General features: G+C 40.8%; 1 protein-coding gene across 2 annotated transcripts in view; it reads right to left on the bottom strand.

Annotated features, from left to right (window-relative positions):
- NCKAP5 (NCK associated protein 5) overlaps window positions 1-16,119 on the bottom strand; it is a 496,578-nt gene extending 480,459 nt beyond the window's left edge. For both annotated transcript variants that reach the window (XM_061349572.1, XM_061349575.1), the window contains exon 1: window positions 15,665-16,119. The gene's annotated coding sequence lies outside the window, so the exon portion shown is untranslated. The remainder of the gene's footprint in view (window positions 1-15,664) is intronic.
- Window positions 16,120-17,078: the final 959 nt, after the last annotated feature.

The raw sequence follows: 17,078 nt of genomic DNA, 5'->3' as shown, positions 1-17,078 counted from the left end.
AGCATCAGTTACAGAGCTGCTAATCTTCTGTGTGCACCTTCCTCAGAAGCTATTGAGGGAGATACCTACTTTCCTTCTACAGAGGTAGCACAGGGCACCAGTTAGAACACCAGAAATTTAGGCTCAATTAGATGTTTAATCACATGTTCTTGTCTGACCTTGTACAATTCCCTCAGTTTCCCAGCACTTTGGTTCCTTTTCTGGAAAATGTTCCTCTTGTGGTAGAAGAGGTGTTTAGGTACCCAGAACATATGCATGTTGGAAGAGAAATGGATGAGATGGACATGCAATGCAACGAGTGATAACCTTCTGACATGCATTTCTACATAACATAATTGCTTTTTTTCCTCTCAGATTTTATCAGTGATAAAACCTTCTACCACATCCAGCACTTCCCAGTATTGCATGTAAAGTAAGTCACATGGCAGTAAAAGAAGCATCCCCTGACCTGGCAGCCCACCCTTCATCCACTCGGCAATAGCTTCCAGCCCTGTCTGCAAACATACACCCCCTTAGCTGCAGGCTAATCTGGTTTAGCAAAGAAATGGTTCTCCTCCATTAGCTTTCACACCCATGCACTGTTTTAATCTAATACTATAGTAAGTGGGAAATAAACAGGTATTTTTTAAGCCAGCCATGTCTGCTCTAATGTGTTACCAATAGCCTCAGTCAAATTAGCTTCAGTTTCTGAAGTTTGCTACCCAACTCTCCAACACTCCAGCTCTGCCACACTCCAGTGCAGACTAGTCAAGAGAAGCCAGGGCATCCTTCTTCACTGGTTTTTCCATTGTTCTAATGCCACAGCCACAACCACACTGAAGCTGTAAGGCTTGATCTGCCACCACTTACCTGCACATACTGGCTTCAATGTTTCAGCTGAAAAAAGATGTCCAAAAGTGCCATACACTGTGTAGAAAATCACATCTTCTCCTCTCGTTATCTGATGTACTCACCCAAGATTAAGTCCGATTCTGGTGCACTGAATTACAGGCATAACAGGTATCAGAATTTCTTAGAAGGGGTAATTTACTCTTCCAATCATTTTAGATTATATGAATGGAAAGCACACAGGAGTCTGTCTCTCCTCAGAAAGCAAACTTTACAGCAACACTATTAGAAGGAAGGGTACACAAGCAAGCCCATTTCCTCCTTTCTCCCACTCACAAGTGGTTCCTAAAATAGATTTTCCTTCCCATAAAAAAATAAACATTTTTTAATGAAAATTGCTTTAACAGAAGGTTGCCCTTCATTCATGTGTTACGGGGAACCTGTAAACTCAGGACAATTTGCTACATGCTCCAAATACCACCATCCCACTTCAGAAAATGGCAAACAGAAACAAAGAGATCAGGAACTTGTCTCTTTGACCACCAAAATCAATGGATACTTGCCCACAATGTATAGGATTTTCTACTGCTGGACAAAAAAAAACCCAGTTTTCGCTAAAACAGAAAGCTTCCAAATACTATAATATTAAAGAACTCATATAGAAACAAAATATCCCCACCATTATAGACAGATCTCCCTGAAAGACTACAGATAAAGACAGAACTTCTGTTTTCCCGAACCAGAGCTAAAGAATTCATCTAGAAAGTCCAGTTTATCCCTGGCTGTTTTTTGATGGGTTACTTCGAAAAGCAGGGGCTGACAGAAGAATCTCAGTCCTGTAAATAGCCAATTCTGGAGCACATTCTGCTTGTTTCAAATTCCACATATTGCAATTATGAGTGAAACACACATCATAAGCTTATATACATATTAAAGTGTTCACTTCAACAATGAGCACATTCCATTCTCTCGCATGACAAGTAGCATTTTTCTTTTAATCTGCTTTAATTAATACCCTTCAGCTTACTTTTAAGTCGCCTATATATTATGATCAATGGGCAGATAGCTCATAAACTGATACAGCATTTCAAAAACTCTTTAATCAGTAGTTTGAATTCTTTATTATTTTGAAACTTCTGTATTTGTCAAAGCCCACAGTGCAATATCTTCATTTGTCTTATGCCTCAAGCTTTCCACGAAGAGTCCATAGTAAGTAAATAAAATTTTGATGGTGCCTGAGTTGTGAATACATCCTTCTCTTTTGCTTGCTATGTACTTTTATGTTTCACAAACATAGCTGTCTGAAGAAACACGGATTTGGCATGATGAATTGCTGTGGTTAAAAATCTAATTTTTACTGATGTTTGAATTGTGGTTAAAAATTAGGTGGTTAAAAATGTAATTGTATAGAATCTGAATATACGTTAAATATACCTTAAATAAAGCAAGTGGTGAGATTTTAGTCTAGAAAAGAGGGATTTTACCTGCTCAAATAAAAAGCTCCAATAGAGAGCAGCTTACTCAACAATAGGAAAAACAAAATACCTTTTTCTCAAGCAATAATTTGTTGACTGTCCAGGGTTGCTGTAAACAGCAAATGTTCAGGACAGACCTGCCCTATGCATCTCAGCATTGACCCTGCAGAGTGAGCAAAGAGCAAGAGAGAAGGAAGCAACTTCCATTTGATTCTTGTCTCAGCCCTCAATACTACCCACACAATTTACATTAAACAATCTTTAGATAAAAACACAAATAATCCTGGGAACAGTCTGCTCACAGAAGCTTCACATTCCAGCCAAGCACTTCAACACTGGACACCACAATGATTTTCATTTCTGTTTGATCTCGTTTTAGCCCCAGGAATACTGCACAGTGACCCACTTTTTAAATGTGGTAAATCAGACTGGGCATAAGATTTTTTTCCTCCAGTTGTAGCCTAAAGCTGAGAAACTGGTGAAAAAGAAATGGGAAATTACAGCCATTCAAGTCACTGGCAGCTACATCTGGGAGCAGTTTGTGAACTTCTGAAACAGCAGCTCTCTTCAGATGCCATGATCTCCCTAAACAAGGGCAAAGATCTCGGATATGGATAGCCCTTAGCATTTCCTATGTGCTAGTTCAAGTCTCTGCATTCAACACACATCTGAGATACCATTCTGAATTACTTTTTACTTTGTTTTGGCCATTGTCCCTGCTACTATTTTCTTTCTTAACACTTCTCACTCCTGAACAGTATGCGTTGTGATTACTATGCTGCTTCCATACCTGTGAAAGTTTGTAAACCAGACCCCTGTGGGCTGTGTTACCCACAATGCATGATATCCAAGAGGAGGAGGACTGAGCAGATCTATATGTTGCCCCTGACCTGAAAATCCAGACTTTAAACTCTAGCTCTGATAAGGAATGAATTGTCAAAGCAAAATTGTAAAGCACTTCCAGGACAATGGTTCTGTTTTCAAAACAGAATCCATATTCCTTTAAAATGGGGCAACCATGAGCTGCTTCAGTTCATCTTAACATTTCAATATAGCCAAAAGTTAGATCTATTATCATGTTTTTTCTCTGACATGCAAACTCTGGCAAGCTAAGAAAACTAATTAGCAAGATTGTCTAGAGTGACTCAAATGTGTAAACAATGAAACAGAGCCCTGGCTCTTAATTTCATGAGTAGGGGAGGGCGAAACAGGGAAGAAGTGATGCTGTTACCCACTTACAGTGCAGTGGAGTCAGAGGATAATTTAGATTTGGCCTGGCAATTAAATACAGCTTTTCCTTTGTTTTGAGTAGGGGTGGTTAATTTCCTTCATGAGAATAAGAGCAGGGCATCTCATGGGAGTGAAGCATTTACCACATCCTATCAATTACCAAAATTTGGACAATCACAACAAAACTGAAAATAAAGGGATAAACCGTCTCCATCCAAAGGTGTAAAAAAAAATCACAGGAGACAGGATATTTGTTCCTATAATTTGACAGCAATACCCTATAACCCAGAGCAAAAACAAAAACCAACCTATGCTATGTGTATTTTTAAAAGGAGCAAGCAAGGAGATAGAACTGACATTTTGCAAGACTGTGGTATCACTACTGTAGAAAGGGTAAATCGAGGATATAGAGAGAAATGAAAACTGTGAGGAAATGCCACATGGTTTTATCAAGTTAGACTGCAGCAGTCTATAGTGTCTCTCTTCAGTAACATAACTGGGGTTTTTAGGCAAATTCAGTCCATTGAAACTAATCTCTATAAACTTAAACCACAAATTGGTTTCACTGCCTCAAGGGAGATTAATTATTAAAGCAGGAAAAAATGGAGATTATAAAATAACTATTAGGTAGGTAAGAGATTACAACTGTTTATAGTACTGGGAAGAGAAAGGGTGTCTTTCTGAAATCATTACCAGTCCCAGTTCTGCTTAGGATTTTAATAAAACCATTGGTCCAAGGAGAAGATAGTCCAAGAAGGTGCATGGTACTGAAGCTTCCAGTAACACAAAGTAGGAAGGTAATACCAATTACTAAGAACAAGTTTACTTGCAAAAAGAATTTTATAGCCCTATCGCATAGAATCACAGAGGCAGAAAGCAACTCAACAACACAAAGGCCTGAATTCATAAGCAAGCATTTTGTTGCTGGAGTCTGGGCCTTAATACATGAAGGTGTCAGTAAAAGAAAAAAGCAAAATCCATACAGTTAATTGTAAGATAATAACACAGTGCCAAACCACTTAGCTCCAGGGATCACCAAGGCTGATCATGGGCAACACTCCACTTTTGATTTACTTCCAGAAAAGTCAAAATGTACACAAAGTTGCTGGATTTAGGCCCTCAACCCTATCTCTGTTAAAGTGCAAAAGTGAGAAGTAATATCAAAGTTAAAGTTTGCAAACTAGAGTATGAGTTAACAAGGACAGACATGGACTAAAGTCTTGATGTGAAAAATTAACTCATCTTCATATTGGGATGAATTAAAATTTTAGGAATGCCTCAGTTTAAGCCTGGATTTCAAACTCAGGAACATTCAGATCTGATGCTGTGGTCCAGGCTTGTATCTCTGGCACTGTTTCACCTTGTAAAATGAGAAACAACATAAAATAGGCTACAAAGGGCATGCTGCTCTACTTCTTCAGAGTGAGAACAGTTTATTGATTAGGCTCCTGGAAAGGCAAGATTCCTCACCCACCCTTGCCTGAGGAAAAGGCAAGATGATGCAGTAAGAAGGAGAGGGGTCTAGGCAGCTAACCCATACAGGCTCTGAACAGTCTGGGATGTCTACTCCTCACTGAATGAGACAGTTGCTATAACCTAGCTGTGTGTTGATCCCCACTCTTCTTGTCCTGTTAAAAGCCTTTCTAGAAAAAACATCTGTCTATGAAATAGTAATGTTGGAATACTGTTCTCTGTACTCTAATTTTCTTAATCCTTTTCATGAGATTTGAATTTCAGTTTAAAAATTAGGAATAGTTGCCTCTGTCATGCTGACTACAACAAGAGATGAGCAGGTTCCTACTCCCACAAATCCTAGTATAAACAAAAAGTGAGCAGGAGGATTATTACAAGTGCTCAGGGATTTTCCTCTGCTCCTTACACATATTTACACTAGACAGGTACTACAAGTAATGCATGGCTAACGTAGAGACTTCAGTAAAAACTATGAAAAATCTGAAGCAGCTCCAGCCCAATTTGCTTCATCCGTTCTGCAAGGCATTCAGCTGGGACAGTGAAAGGATGAAAAAGGCACCAAGAGTCCAGAGGTCAAGAAACTACAGTGCCTTTGCCAAGGCCTTGGCTTCAGATTACGGGATTTTTACCGCAGTTGATGGTAAAGTAGCGCTAAGAATGACGGAAACCATTCTGAAGGACATGCCTGCACTTAACTAAACTAGTCACTAGATGTCACTGTAAAATGTGTCCAACAAAACGGAGGAAAAAATACACCTGTCAGCATGGTCAACATCACTCAGGACCTCCCAGCAGCAAGAGTGCATTCTTCCTAAAGAACCAGGAAAACTCAAAGCCTTAGTTGAAATGCTAAAAAATTTGAAGTATCAGGTAACCATTAGAAAGTTTGGACATTGAATGTCCCAGGCACTGAACGAAGATCTCAGACTTACTGGAATTTCAGCATTCTCAGTGCCAAGCATTAATGGGAAACAAAGCAGTCAGTCAAAGGTGGCTTATACGCAATGTACTAAGATGCTTGAATTTCATTCTACACCTATAAAATGCCTACACTGACCTTCTGCTAAGGTTATCTCAAGCTAAGCACCACAAAAGCCACTGTTGAACTGGATCTTTTGAAAATATTAAACTCTCCTATGGAATGCTCAGTAGCAGCTACAACATAACCATTTGGGTTCCATTCACTTCATAAGAAGTTAAGGCAATTAAACTTTTTTCCTGTCTGAGAGAGCATTCTGGACAGCCCTCTTGCAAAAGTGAATTTTTAATGCCATCATGTTTACAGTTCTAGTTAATGCTTTGTACTCTGCATTACTAGCTGGAAATTTTAGCCTCTTGATTTAGAATGTGATTCTCATGGTACTCCCTTTCTAGCAACTGATTTGTGTGGGCCTGATACAACTAAAGTAATGATTGTGGTTTTTTTCGCTTCAATAAACCAAACAAGGAGTTTCTTCCAGGTTTGGGGGGGGGGGGGGGTTCCCCTAAAAAAAATAAAGATCAAATCTTTATTCTTCATTTTATATGAACCATTCTTTGATGGCTCGCTGATGAAAATACTTAACAAATGCAGCCTTCTGTAGCTCTGTTCCCTGCAGAACATTTAACCACTCTCTATGGGACACTGGAGCTCCTTTTTTTCTCTCCATTCACCCCACCCACCCCTACCATGAATTTACTGTCCCATCCTCTATTTCTCTCTTCATGCTTTTACTTCTCCCCTGTGAATTACTGTTTGTTCTTCTTTTTCACAAACCTGTTCTTCCTATTTTCCTACCCATAATGGAAGAGACTCAGTTCTTATGAAAATATATTTGTTTCTCCATCCCATCTCAGGCATGTTACCTACTCAGTGTAACAGCTGCTAGTTTCTATGCCTTTCTTCCTTGTTGAGTGCTTATCCAACTACTCAGCTTCCAGCATTTCCCTACAGTCACCACTGTCTAGGCAGTTCTAGCACCTGGACTCACCAGTACTGACACTCCTTTTGTAAGAGCAAGAATCAGGGGTAAATCTACAACCTTGCTGAATTCAACAGTAAAATCTCCACTGGTCTGAAGATTATTAGGATTTTTTACAGGCTTATACCAATTAGAAAAGAACTGATGTAAGGCTTCTATTTCTGGATTCATCTGTTAAAATTATTAAAGAAAATCATCCACTCTAATTTTGGGTTAACTGTGATTCAGCAGCTTGTTCATAATGGATTTGATGAATGAATGATTTTGTGATTCCTGCTCTGTGGCTGTATTTTTAAGAGGTCTCATGGTGTTACAAAACCCACACTATTTATTTCCATGATTAGAGATCATCATTCTCTACAGAAATTAAAATACACCTATTAATGACATGATCTGTACTTGAAATACTTTCATGGGCTTTTAAATTTTAATATAAATTTCAATTTTCTTTTTCCTGCTCTTTCCTAAGTCACTTCAAAGTACCATTAAAAGTTATGTGAGCTTGCAGCAGCTGCACCAAGCAGAACAGTGGGGAAGATGGCATCAGAAGAAAACAAATTAAATTGATACTGCAGGACCATTTGACTTTTGGTGAACTTAAATTCCCACCTATGAACAAAAACTGCTAGAAGTATGCCTCCATGAGGGTTTCAGGACTGATCCCAAAACATTGAAATTAAATGACAATTTGCAGAGTATTTCTTAGTTCTTATCTCTATATTATACATGCAAAAAAATGCTTTCAAACTAGATTTTAGAAGACTTCAGAAATAAGCTGAATTGCAGACCTTTCTACTGAGTTCAGCAGGTTGTGCCTTTGCCATTCATATACATCAAGAGACAGAGTCTTCAAAACGCAAATAAAATTTCTGGGAAGTATATTTGTCACCATAAGTTGGGAGCTCAGCTAAAAGATTGGTGGAGTACCTAACTTAAGCACCATGGCTGGCTGGCTTAGTTTGGGTGTCGGGACTGTTTCTCACCACAGATTGTATGGGAAGTCTGACTGAGAGCTGAGGAAAAGTGGCAGACTACATCACTTGCTGCACTTTTGAACTATGTGCCATAGCACTCATTGCAGCCATGTATATTAAGTAGATACAATTCCACCTTGCAGTGTTGTACCTCCACAGACAGCTTTAAGGCAAAGACCCTGCCTTTTTACCAGCAATCTTTTCCAGACCTTCAAGGCTAGTGCAGAACCTGTATTCAGTTTTGGGCTACACATTTTCAATAGAATCACCAATGATATATGAGTTAGGAATAAAGAGGCTGACAGTTTGGATCCAGGATGAGTATACACTGCATATTGTCAAGGAGGAGGGTAGAAAAGACGTAATTTCATCAATTCTCCAGGATAAAGGGGAGGACCTTAAAAAGGCTAGGAGGATTGGCCAGGTTAATAAATGGTTAGAACGGTGGTGCCATAGTCAGGGGTTTGGGTATTTAGAACACGGGACCCAAGTTTGTAGGCCAGGTCTAATGGGGGCTGGTGGAGCTGGTCTGGTAATGGAAAGAGCAGTTTTGGTAGGAGGTTTGCCAGTCCGGTCAAGGAGGCTTTAAACTAGATGTGTTGGGGGAGGGGGGGCATCATTCCATCTCAACACTCCCAGTCAGTTGCCAGCACCTATAATAAATGCTCAGAGCAATGTAGAGATATTCCAGCTGCTCCAGCCAATGAGCCGGCTTCATTTGGAGCTCGGCTCAGATGCCTCTATACAAATGCCCGTAGCATGGGTAACAAACAAGAGGAATTAGAGATGTGTGCACGTCTATGGGGATATGATATAATAGGCATCGCAGAAACATGATGGGATGGCTCCTGTGACTGGAGTGTTGGAATGGAAGGTTACAGACTCTTTAGAAAGGACAGGCCCGGCAGACGGGGAGGGGGAGTTGTCCTTTATGTTAGGGGTAGGCTGGAGAGTATGGAACTCTGTCTGGGGACAGGTGAGCAATTAACAGAGAGTTTGTGGGTCAGGGTTAAAGGGGGAAGAGCTATGGGGGACATTACAGTGGGGATCTGTTACAGACTGCCTGATCAAGAGGAATCTGCGGATGAAGCACTCTATAGACAGACAGGAACAGCCTCACACTCACAGGCCCTTGTTCTTATGGGGAACTTCAACCACGCTGATATCTGTTGGAGGGACAGTACAGCCTGGCACAAGCAATCCAGGAGGTTCCTCGATTGTGTGGAAGACAACTTCCTTCTGCAAGTAATAGAGGAACCAACAAGAAGAGGTGCCATGCTTGACCTCGTGCTCACCAACAGGGAAGGGCTCGTTGGAAATGTGGCACTCCAGGGCAGCCTTGGTGGCAGTGATCATGAGATGGTTGTGTTTGAGATCCTCAGGACAGTGAGAAGAGCGTGCAGCAAGCTCACTGCCCTGGACTTCAAGAGAGCAGACTTTGGCCTCTTCAGGAACCTGCTTAGTAAGGTTCCATGGGATATAGCCCTAGAGGGCAGGGGAGTCCAAGACTCTCGGTTGATATTCAAGGATCATCCACTACAAGCTCAGGAGTGTTGCATCCCAACTAGAAGGAAGTGCAGCAGGAGGGACAGGAGACCTCCTTGGATGGATAAGGAGCTGCTGAGGACAATTCAAAGGAAAAAAGAGGCTTATAAAAGGTGGAAGCAAGGACAGGCAGCCTGGGAAGAGTACAGGGATGTTGTCCAGGAAGCTAGGGACCAGGTTAGGAAAGCTAAGGCCCAGTTAGAATTAAACTTGGCTAGCGATGTGAAGGATAAGAGGAGGGGATTATATACGTACACTGCAAATAAAAGACAGACTAGGGACAACATGGGCCCTCTCCAGAAGCTATCAGGAGAACTGACTACCCTGGATTTGGAGAAGGCTGAGGTTCTGAATGACTTCTTTGCCTCAGTCTTCACTGGCAAATGCTCTGACCACAACACCCAAGTCTTGGAAGGCAGACACAGGGACTGTAAGAATGAAGACATTGGGCCCACTGTAGGAGAGGATCTGGTTCAAGATCATCTTAAGAACCTGAACATGCACAAGTTCATGGGACCTGATGAAATCCATCCACGGGTCCTGAAGGAGCTGGCAAATGAAGTTGCTAAGCTGCTGGCCATCACATTTGAAAAATCATGGAAGTCAGGTGAAGTTCCTGATGACTGGAAAAAGGGAAATATAACCCCCATTTTCAATAAGAGGAAAATGGATGACCCGGGGAATTACAGAGCAGTCAGTCTCACCTCTGTGCCTGGCAAAATCTTGGAGCAGATTCTCCTGGAAGGCACGCTAAGGCACATGAAAAACAAGGTGCTTGGTGACAGCCAGCATGGCTTCACTAAGGGGAAATCCTGCCTGACCAATTTGGTGGCCTTCTATGATGGGGCTACAGAACTGATGGACAGCGGTAGAGCAGTTGATGTCATCTACCTGGACTTGGGCAAAGTGTTCGACACTGTCCCACAGGACATCCTTGTCTCTAAATTGGAGAGACATCAATTTGATACGTGGACCACTTGGTGGATAAAGAACTGGCTGGAGGGCCGCACGCAGAGAGTTGTGGTCTGGCTGGAGACCAGTAACAAGTGGTGTCCCTCAGGGATCGGTGTTGGGACTGGTCTTGTTCAACATCTTTGTCGCTGACATGGACAGTGGGATTGAGTGCGCCCTCAGCAAGTTTGCCGATGACACCAAGCTGTGTGGTTCGGTTGATACGCTGAAGGGAAGGAATGCTATCCAGAGGGACCCTGACACGCTTGTGAGGTGGGCTGATGCCAACCTCATGAAGTTTAACCATGCCAAGTGCAAGGTCCTACACCTGGGTCAGAGCAATCCCAGGCACAGCTACAGATTGGGCAGAGAAGTGATTCAGAGCAGCCCTGCAGAGAAGGACTCGGGGGTGTTGGTAGATGAGAAAATGAACATGAGCCAGCTTCAGTGTGCACTTGCAGCCCAGGAAGCCAACCGTATCCTGGGCTGCATCAAAAGGAGCGTGACCAGCAGGTTGAAGGAGGTGATCTTGCCCCTCTGCTCTTGTGAGACCTTACTTGGAGTACTGTGTGCAGTTCTGGCGTCCTCAACATAAAAAGGACATGGAACTTTTGGAAGAAGTCCAGAGGAGGGCCACGAGGATGATCAGGGGACTGGAGCACCTCCCGTACGAAGACAGGCTGAGAAAGTTGGGTCTGTTCAGCCTGGAGAAGAGAAGGCTGCGTGGAGACCTCATAGCAGCCTTCCAGTATCTGAAGGGAGCCTATAAGGATGCTGGGGAGGGACTCTTCATTAGGGACTACAGTGAAAGGACATGGGGTAATGGGTTAAAACTTAAACAGGGGAAGTTTAGATTGGATATAAGGAGGAAGTTCTTTACTGTAAGGGTTGTGAGGCACTGGAATGGGTTGCCCAGGGAAGTTCTGAATGCTCCATCCCTGATGGTGTTCCAGGCCAGGTTGGACAGAGACTTGGGTGAGATGGTCTAGTGTGAGGTGTCCCTGCCCATGGCAGGGGGGTTGGAACTAGATGACCTTAAGGTCCTTTCCAACCCTAACTATTCTATGATTCTATAATTGTTTGCAAAAGAAAGCTACAGATTTAAAAAAAAGGGATCATGAAGTGACCACTTTCATGATGTCACTTAGCCCTCTGGTACTAAATTAAATGGATTGTTTAAATGTAAGCATTGTAAGATACTGAAGAAAAAATTCATCAAGCATTTTATAAAATCTCTGGAAAAAGAAATGTATGTCTGGCTTAGATGATGAAACTGATTTAGTGACAGATTTTAGACTTAAGCAACACAGCTGTATTTTCTTCCAAAGCAGAAACAGAGGAGGCTGAAAAGGAAAGTTTCTGTTATGAACAAAGTTTTAGGATGAGTTTGATTCCTGCAACAAGATTTCAGTCCACTGGAACCCAATCCAGGAATCTCCAAGGATGGACATTTGACAGTAATTTTGTTTCAGAAATAATATAAACCACATTTCAGATATGAAATAAGATATCTGCCCCCAGCAGTATTATGTTATTGGCTACTTAGAACTGGGCTCTTGAACTTTCTAATGCAAATCCTGAGATCTCTGGAAAAACTGCCTGCTTGGATTCTCAGTGTTGCCAAGCCTGAAGCAGTTTAGCTGGCAGGTCTGTTTTAGAGCTACTGATCTTGGAAAATTTGGGTTTCACTGCCAGTGTTCCAGTAAACTTTGTTTTGGTTTTGTGGAATGAAAAATCTTGCCACATATTGCCGCAACAGCAGAAGAGACAAATAGCAATCTTTAAATATGTGTTACATGCATTGTGAATGAATAGGAAAATGAACACTGTGAAATTATTCAGTAAGACTTAAGTCTATGTTGGCCATATAAAAGTTACAGGGAACAACTGCTTACTCTTGTAGCCTTGGCGACCAAGATCTTAAAAGAAGATACATTACTTCTATTTAAATCATCAGATAAAATTTTCCCTTTGGAAATAAGAGAGAGAGAGAGATGACTATCTTTGGATCCTAGAACAATGTGTCACAGTCATGTATATCTTTATTATGTAACATATATCTATAGCCTACATGACCTAAAATAGGGTTTTGACATAGACACAAAAGGATTGATTTCTTTCTAGTCATTGGCATATAAACAATCTTGGGAAACACTAGAAGAAGCTTTCACTATGTGGCAGCTAGTTAAAAGTAAAAGAACATTTTTTGTTATGGAATTACAAGCACTGATAAACTTTTAGGAAATATTCCCAAAGGCAGTTTAAAGAGATTTTGCTATTTGCAAAAGGCACTATTACTGTTTAATTTATAGAGTTAATAAAATGATTCTGAATTATTTAATAAAGCAGGGAATAATCACAAAGTTAATAGTTGTCTGCTTTGATAGTGGCATGAATCATGCACCAGAATAAAACATGCTGTTAATGAAATAAACAACTATAACAATTTCCGTTTATATGAAAAATAATTGCAAAGCAAAGGAATTAGCTGTACTGTTTTTCAAAGAGGGAAGTGGGTGCTATGCAAGGGCAATGGCTTTTACTAGATCTAAGAACTTTTTACTGTACTTTAAGACATGCATTTTTACATCCCTTTATTATCATAATGTATCACCAATTTGTATCGCTATTGAATGCAAGCACTTTATCTCATTCTTTTGTGAGTTACCACAGTATTTCTAAAGCAGAGTGATCTCAGGACAGAAAGAAACCACTTGTAGTTTCAATCTGAATATAAATCCTTGGAAAGAGGAAGATATAAGAGAGGGGGAAAAAGAGGGGAGAAACAACAGATAATTTTAATTCCTTCCTTTCTCAGTTTAACGTTCAGGCCTTTCCAATCCCTTACAACACACTTTGAAAAAGACTGAAGTTGCTACAAGTGGTTTGAGCTAGCTGACAGATAAAACATCATACAATCCGTGTACATCTGCATACACAGTGAAGGATTAGAACTGACCGTGTAAATAAGACTGTGTAAGCCTAAAATAGATGGAGAAATTATTGAACCTTACCTGCAATCAAACCCTTTGTTCAAAGCTTTAGAAATATGTGAGGAATATTAAGAAAGAAAACAAACAAACAAACAAAAATGTGTCAAATAGCCAAGTTAAAAAAGAAGAAGCATAATTTCATCCTGTTGTTTAGTAGAACACAATGAATATCTCCTCCTTTTCAGCATTTTTAGTTTCCCAATCAAGACTGTAAATGGTAGAGAAATTTTCATTTGTGTCTTGGATTCATATTTTTAATTAACAACAGCTGTTATTATCTACCTCAGTGTATAGCTTCCGGATGTACACAGCTTGTACAAGAACTTCTTAGTAAATTCAGAGTGAATCACTCAAATTCCTCTCTCAGTGCAAGAGCTTTGTATTTCAGTTACAGACTAGCAGAGGAGCAAAGCAGAACAAAGACAACTCAGAAACCAAGGGACAGAAGTCTGTAAGTGATGCGGGCTCAGCCTCCTAGAAACCATTATGGCAGCCAAGTCTTCTAGCCTGGCCACGTTATAGTGAAGTAATAAGCATGGAAAATCAAATCCTTGATTCCCAGTGGTTTCATATTGATTGTGCACAGAGAAGCAATTATTGCTTTTACTTAACCAGTGGTCATATGAAGTCAAGACTTACCTCCTGGAGCTTCTTTTTACTTGTGAGGATTGTTGGTCTGGCAGGCCCATGTGAAGTAAGAAGAGAAGGAAAATGACACTGTCTTCTCAGACACATTTGGCAGAATACTGCAGAGTGCATACCAGCCTTCAGCTCTGTTGTGGCCAGGTTATAGTTTTGGGGAGGAAGACTCTCTTCTTCCTACCTACTGTCTCAGTGTCTGAGCTCCACCAAACCCACTCCTACCTCCAATATACTACCTTCCCAGACCCCCTAGCAGCCATTGCCAAATGCGCCCTTCCTGTTCCTGCCACAGCTTTGCCCACCTTTAGCAAAAACAAGTCTTCCTGTGGCAGGCACCGGAGAGCAGATTCAGCCATGTGGGCTACCTTCATGAACAGCTGCTCTCTCTCTCCTCCAAGGAAGCAGCAGTAAACCAGATGAAAGCATTGTACAGGCCACAAGCTGAGCCACACTCACCTAGAAGCATTCCAAGGGCCTTAGCTCTGGATCCTAGGGATGAAACTTCTCAGGGAGCTTATATCCGACAGCCCAGCACCTTGCTTTACTACCAATACACACTGGAGACAATCTCATCCTGTTCCTTCTTTCCCTGCCCCACTGCATACACCAGAACAGCAGATGTTAATGGCTTGTAGACAAAGAAGTATAAACCACATATGTTTTCTTCCCAACCTTTTTTTTCCTGCTTCAGTTAATCTGTTTGTCAGTCATTACAGTAAACTGCATATACCAACTCCTGCAACAGACTCATACATAGCCCAGATGAAGCTGCTACAAGGATTATTGTTAATGTGTCACCACTAAAAAAAAAATAAAATAGAATCTTACGCCAATGATGTTTTTACAAAGGAACTGTAATATGAAGCTGTCATTCAAGCTAGGAATATGGAGAATGCTAGAAGGTAGCTCCTGAGTCATGCAGAGCTTACTTTTCATGATAGGGGCTAGATATCACTCAATTCCTTAGATCCGTATCTCCCAAGACACATACATGTACATGCATACATACTCTTACCTGACTCTTTCTTCTATTAAAAACTTTCCTTTAAAGATACTATACTTGGCTGACTATAATACAGATTTCAGAAGCCAGGGTGACATACATGAGAGCTAGAATATACCACAGTTAGTCAGAAGGATCTAGCTATGAATACTGCAGAAGAGATTAGAGGATTTCAGAGTCCAGGCATCTTTAAAGAAGATGGCAAGCCAAGCTTTCCTTTAAATAAATCCACCCATGACATGAACGTCTCCCACAATACTCACCAATCCCTGCTTCCCAGACACATATCTATAGCAATGGGCAATGAAGCAGGGAGTGGGGGGAAAAGGAATACATACATTTTCAATGGAAACCTTAGACACTGCAGTAAAGCACATACACTAAATGAAATTACTAAAAGCTGAAAGTAAAATTATATGCCACATTAATGTCTCAAGCAGAGCTTTGGCCCCAGAAAGGGAACAAATCGGAAGATATCATACAGCCCTCTTAGAGAGTTCTTGTGCTGGGTAAAGCACAAGATATTATTCTGAAATTAGTATCCAGGGGCAACTTGGAACTCCAGGGTATGCAGCTAAATATTACTTACCCCGATTTATTCTGAAGATGTAGCCATGTAAGCACACTGCTGGCAACTTCACCCATAGGCGTGGACTGTACTAGGATGCGTGTACTAATTTTAGTTACATGTATCTTCCCCAAGAACTTCTGACAGGTGATTTATCACCACTGAATGTCATGAAGGCATGCCGCACCTCTCTGAATCAATCCTCATAACAAAGTCTTGATAAGATGAAAAATGCATTTTGTACTATCAGTTTCTAGTAATTGGTTCTCAAAGCTTGCATTTTCAGACTGCTTCTTTGATATTCTGTAATACCATACACAGTCTTTGAAGAGTGAATAATAACGGAGAGCTTTAAAGAGACTTGTAAAACTTCTGAAGTCATAAAACTATTTGATTCCTCCTTCAGTCTGTATTATGAGAGCATGCTGAATTTTAATAGTGAAGAGATCTTGAAGGCTTTGAATGAAAAATTCTTTCTCTTCTCAAGCCACGGTTTCCACTGCACTATCCTCATGGACATTTCATTGCCTTCAAGACGATGGGAAGTATATAGCAGTTTTTTTCCAAGTCTCTTATTAACAGTGTCCTGGGACATTTGGCCAAAAAAATGTATGCCTACTCTTTACGATTTCCTGTTCAAATGTATGGTGTTGCATGAAGCTACAGTCATTGAGACACAGAAGGCCTGACAAAACTCACTTTGCAAACAGGGGTTGTACTTGTTTTCCTTGCCGTTCTTGTTCCTAGCAACTCTCTATAGCAGCTTCCCATAAATTGAGTTCATTTCTCTTCCTCTTCTTCTAAGGTATGACTATGTTGTGCACAACTGATGCTTCTGCAAAGAAAAACAGTTTTACCATGTTGCACAGTTTAGACTTCCACCAGCCCATTAACTCAAAATAAACTAGGAGGCATTCTAACTGTCTGCTCAGTGTCTGCACAGTGACATTTACCATGAGAGAGGCAGACAAGAAATACTCAGTGACTGGAGATTTTCACAAACCAGAATAGTGACACTATAATCTTGCTCTTCCCCTCCCTACACCCCCCTTTCCAATCACTCATGTCCCTCCTATACACATCTAAATGACTGCTATAAGTACCCTTTGAAGTGTGCTCAAATCCAAAATAGAGATATTATTATTCACTTGAAATGAAAGAAAGGAAAGAAAGAAAGGAAAGAAAGAAAGGAAAGAAAGAAGGAAAGGAAAGGAAAGGAAAGGAAAGGAAAGGAAAGGAAAGGAAAGGAAAGGAAAGGAAAGGAAAGGAAAGGAAAGGAAAGGAAAGGAAGGAAAGGAAAGGAAAGGAAGGAAAGGAAAGGAAGGAAAGGAAAGGAAGGAAAGGAAAGGAAAGGAAAGGAAAGGAAAGGAAAGGAAGGAAAGGAAAGGAAAGGAAAGGAAAGGAAAGGAAAGGAAAGGAAAGGAAAGGAAAGGAA

The sequence above is a fragment of the Neopsephotus bourkii genome, unplaced genomic scaffold (assembly GCF_033783945.1).
Source record: "Neopsephotus bourkii isolate Nb327-2 ecotype Australia unplaced genomic scaffold, CSIRO-AGI_Nbou_v1 NB_450, whole genome shotgun sequence".
Classification (NCBI taxonomy): domain Eukaryota; kingdom Metazoa; phylum Chordata; class Aves; order Psittaciformes; family Psittacidae; genus Neopsephotus; species Neopsephotus bourkii.
Note: the sequence above shows the minus strand (reverse complement) of the source record. Positions and strands in the feature narration are given on the sequence as shown.